The sequence below is a fragment of the Notolepis coatsorum genome, assembly GCF_963971535.1.
Source record: "Notolepis coatsorum genome assembly, chromosome: 17".
Classification (NCBI taxonomy): domain Eukaryota; kingdom Metazoa; phylum Chordata; class Actinopteri; order Aulopiformes; family Paralepididae; genus Notolepis; species Notolepis coatsorum.
The window spans coordinates 96,424,776-96,429,975 of NC_140181.1; positions in this window are offsets into that span (position 1 = coordinate 96,424,776).

A 5,200-nucleotide genomic window follows, 5' to 3' on the forward strand; every position below is an offset into this window, starting at 1 on the left:
GAATAAACAGACAGAGCGGGGCGTTGGCTTTCACTTTTCTCAAGAGATCGTGCGCGCGCGTGTGTAGTAAGGAGAAAATCGGAGTAGGGGGTATCTGCAGAGCCGCAGAGCCAGGCTGGACGGGTTGGAGGCGGTCTGGACAAGTATTAGTGGTCTGGACAAGTATTTGCACTACTGCGCACCATTTTCAACTTCACTTTCGTCTCCTTTACATAGGTACATAGACAGTAATGTTACATCTAGACATTTATGACATGTAATAATAGAGTAAACTTGTAAATAGACAGTACTGTTACCAGCGTTGCGTTGTTATTATGGGCTGAGCCGCCACGCAGGATAATGACGCCGCGCGCACGCGCGCGCGCACACGCACGCGCGGCCCCGCGCGCATGCGCATATGTTCCCTCGCGCACAATAATACACTTTGTTTGTATAGCCTTTCATACAGAAACTGCAGCTCAAAGTGCTTCACAACAGAATTAAGACAGGCATAAAATGAGCACATAAAGTGCAGACATATAAAATCAGTTTTTCACATTAGGATCTAACATCCCAACAGGCAACCTTGTTTATGGTTTGATTCAGTTTTAATATAAATAATAAAAATAAAGAGAAGATTAATTAATTATCTACTCAGTCCCGAAGTTTGTGATGTAGATATGGAATGTCCCGGGTTGCTGCTGTTTGCAGAGTGTGTTGTTGTCCGGGGGTGAGTGGTGGTGGGTGGGGGGTTGAACAAAGAGTCCCAGACTGGTTGAAGACACCAGCCTATAGCGGCTATTGTTATGATAATGCGAGGTAGCGCCGCAGGTAAACACAACGATCCGAGCCGAGCGCAGCGCGTTCTCGCGAGCGCGTGCATGTGCGTGCACGCGCTTCTGCTCAAATCTTTAATACTCAGTGAGGTACCACTGAGTGGTACCCCGTGCCATGAACAACGCATGCCTGACTGTTACATCTAGACATACCAGATCTAGTAGTAATAATAATAATAATAATAATAATAATAATAGTCCCTCAAACTGCAGGACATGTAAACAGTCAAGTTGCAGAACAACTGTTTGCACAAATGAGAAAGAACAATTACTTTTTAACGCAGCAACTACCATCGACCCATCTGTTCCTGATGAGAAACATCCTAGAACACTTCAACAACAACAAAAACAAGAAGCGAATGGACAACATCAAAAAGTTATTTGGGACAACAGCGGTGGCAATAAACAGCTACCACCAGGCTGTATTGGGTACATTTTCTACTTGCACTTGCATTAAAGATATTTAATGCATTAATCCTGTTTTTAATTGATCTAGGAAATAATGTATAAATGTCTTCATTCATCAAGTTCACTGTTCCTTACTAAGCTGTGTTTGTCATCTGCTTACAGTGTCACTGGAAGCAGCTCAAGGTGTGCTCCCTGAAGCGGGTTCAGGTCTGCCCCCAGCAATGACAAGTAAGTGGAATTGCATGCCTGGGTCCTTAGAAAGTCTTAAAATGTATTGTATTGAAAAACTGATTTTATATGTCTGAGGAGACAAGACCGGTACTCATCATCTTCGTCTCCACAAAAAGAAAAATGACATGTGAAGTATGTTGTGTGCCAGGTTCAAACAGTGCTGTATATGTACAGTTTATTCCTACTCCTATCCAAGCTCCGGGAGGGTCATCAAAGAGAAGTCGCCTATTCTTAGTCCTTGCCCCACAATGGTGGAATGAACTACCCACCCCAGTTAGGACAGCCGAATCCCGTCTAATCTTTCGCCGTCGACTAAAGACTCACTACTTCAACCATTATCTAAATTAAAAAAATCTAACCCTAACTAACCTTACTGTCATGCACTTAATCCTAATAAACTAACCTACACTGTAGCACTCAACAAGTTTACTCTATTATTACTAGATCTGGTATGTCATAAATGTCTAGATGTACACTTTATGAACATTGTTACTGAGACGAAAGTTAAGTTTACTCTATTATTACTAGATCTGGTATGTCTAGAGATGTAACATTACTGTCTATGTACACATCATGTCTAGATGTACACTTTATGAACATTGTTACTGAGACGAAAGTTAAGTTTACTCTATTATTACTAGATCTGTTATGTCTAGATGTAACATTACTGTCTATTTACAAGTTTACTCTATTATTACATGTCATAAATGTCTAGATGTAACATTACTGTCTATGTACCTTAAACGAGACGAAAGTGAAGTTGAAAATGGTGCACAGTAGTGCAAATACTTGTCCAGACCACTAATACTTGTCCAGACCACTAATACTTGTCCAGACCGCCTCCAACCCGTCCAGCCTGGCTCTGCGGCTCTGCAGATACCCCCTATTGGAAAATCGGGTCAGTTCCAATAGTATGCAGCTGCAGAGCCGCAGAGCCAGCTGCTCTCTCAGGGAGTAGCCTCCAGCTGCAGCCTCGGAGATTGTTCCAGATTGGGCAACTTCCGCCCGCTCCCACGACATTTCTCCCGCTGACAGGACAATGCGCTGATTGGCGGAAAGTACGGAAGTATCTCGAAGTACGTCTGACGTATCTCGAAGTACGTCTGACGTATCTCGAAGTATGTCTGACGTTTCTCTACGTTAGCGAACGTTAATTGAACGTTGTATTCATAAGATAAGATAAATTCAGCAGCATGGGGAGGGGAGGTACAGGTAGTAGAAGACATAGAGGTACAGGTCACATAATTATAGTACAGTGGAGAAGTAAAAATAGAATAAAAAGGCAGTGTAAACAATATACAATATTATTAACTCTGGAATATATATTTATTTATCGTATAAATAAAATGTATTATGTTGTCCTTTTGTATTGTTTCAGTGAGGTGGAGGAATTTGACCGGAGGATCAACAAGCAAATGAAGAAGGAAGGGAGACCATTTTGGACCATATAATAATACTGTAGTTGTGGTGAATGAGGTGTTGAAGGAATAGCATTATGTGTCTGATATGCACCAGTAACCTGTTTGTTCAGTGGTGAACGAGGTGTTGATGTTGCTCCTACACCACATCATGTTCATATTAACATTTGTATTCTGTAGAATTATTTCTAGTCATTATTCTTTCTTTATAATTTCTACATATTGATTGGTTTGGTAAAGTGAATGGGGGTTGAAATGGTTCTTTTAAAATATTTGTATATTAATAATAAGTGTCAGTTGTAACCTTTGTTTATTTTCAGTTGATGATGATTTATTTCCTACTTTCCTGCCCATACAATACAATACAGTAATAATAATACAATAAAGACACAGTTGTTTAAATGTTTATTTTCTTAATTTAATTTCCTATACAATGTAGGAACCGCACAAGTGATTGATTGGATGAAAATTGTATTAACAGATTGCAGAATGGGTACAATACAGTACGGCTCAATACACACAATTGTTAAGGGTATGCAGACCAGAGAAAGACTTTCGTCTTGTTTACATCAGAGTCCCCCATTTTCAATTCATCATAAGACATACACGACATACAGATAGACAGTACTGCTACATCTATACATTTATGACATACCAGATTTGCAAATACAGTATTGTTTGTGATACAAAAAGAGTCCAGAAAAGAGAGTATATACATTTGACGTAGAAACTGTACATTGGAGGAGGTTGGGTAGGTGGGGGGGGGGGCTGTACATTGGAGGTGGTTGGGGGGGGGGGGGGGGGGGGGGGGTCGGGTAGGAGGGGTGGGTGGGTGGGGGACACTGTACAACTGTACAAGCAAAACTGTACATTGGAATATTGACAAAACCATACTTGGTCATTTACTGTACATTGGAGGGGGTTGGGTTACAACACAGGAGCAGAGTATAAACAACAGTACAGGAATGAGAAACAGTCTAAATGGGTTTTAACATTTTAGTTTATTTCATGCGGATATGATCTGTAATACCTGATCGGTACAATATCTACTAACCTGATCAATACAAGCCCCCCCCCCCTCTCATGGAACAAGGAACTCTTCAATCAATCACTCAACAACCGCACATCAGCGCAGACGTACTTAACACGTTCGCTAACGGACGTAGAGAAACGTCAGACGTACTTCGAGATACTTCCGTACTTTCCGCCAATCAGCGCGCATTGTCCTGTCAGCGGGAGAAATGTCGTGGGAGCGGGCGGAAGTTGCCCAATCTGGAACAATCTCCGGGGCTGCAGCTGGACCCTATTGCTCTCAGGGCCGCGCTCTGATTGATTGATTTAAAAGTTTATTAACAGATTGCAGAATGGGTACAGTACAGTACAGCTCAATACATACAATTGTTAAGGGGATGCAGACCAGAGAAAGACCTTCGTCTTGTTTACATCAGGGTCCCCCATTTTCAATTCATCATAACATATGACACACACATGACATACAGATAGACTGTACTGCTACATCTATACATTTATGACATACCAGATTTGCAAATACAGTACTGTTTGTGATACAAAAAGTGTCCAGAAAAAGAGTGTATATACATTTGACGTAGAAACTGTACATTGGAGGAGGTTGGGTAGGTGGGGTGGGGTGGGGTTGGGTGGGGGGGGGGGGGGGGGGGGGGGGGGGGGGGCTGTACATTGGAGGTGGGGGGGGGGGTTGGGTAGGGGGTGGGTGGGGGATACTGTACATTGGAATACTGACAACGCCATACTTGGTCATTTACTGTACAACTGGGTTAGGACATTTGTAGGGGCCAGAGTGTTTTTGAAAGTGGGTAGTGATTCACATTCCTTTACAGCTTTGGGTAGGGCGTTGCACATTGATGTGGCATAATTGCGAAACGTGTTTAGTCCCTTGTTTGAGCCGAATCTGGGTTTAACATGATTTGTGGAGCTCCCTCTGGTGTTGTGATTGTGGTATTCACTGACCTTTGGGAAGTATTTTGACATGTACATGGGTACCTTGGTCGTGTAGTGTATCTTGTAGACCAGGCCCATTGCAAGTTGCTGTACTCTGTTGTCTACTCTAAGCCATCCTAGGTTTTCAAAGTGGGCAGGGGTGAGGTGGGTTCTAGGAGTCAGGTCAAGCAGTAGTCTGACTAGTTTGTTTTGAGATGCTTGTAATTTGTTTTTTAGTGCCTTTGAGGTGCTTTGGTACCATGAGGTGCAAGCATAGTCGTAGTACCCTTGAATGAGTGCTCCTGCCAGAGTCTTCAGGGTATTCTTGTTTACCAGAGAGGAGATCCGGTACAAGAATCGAGTTCGTTG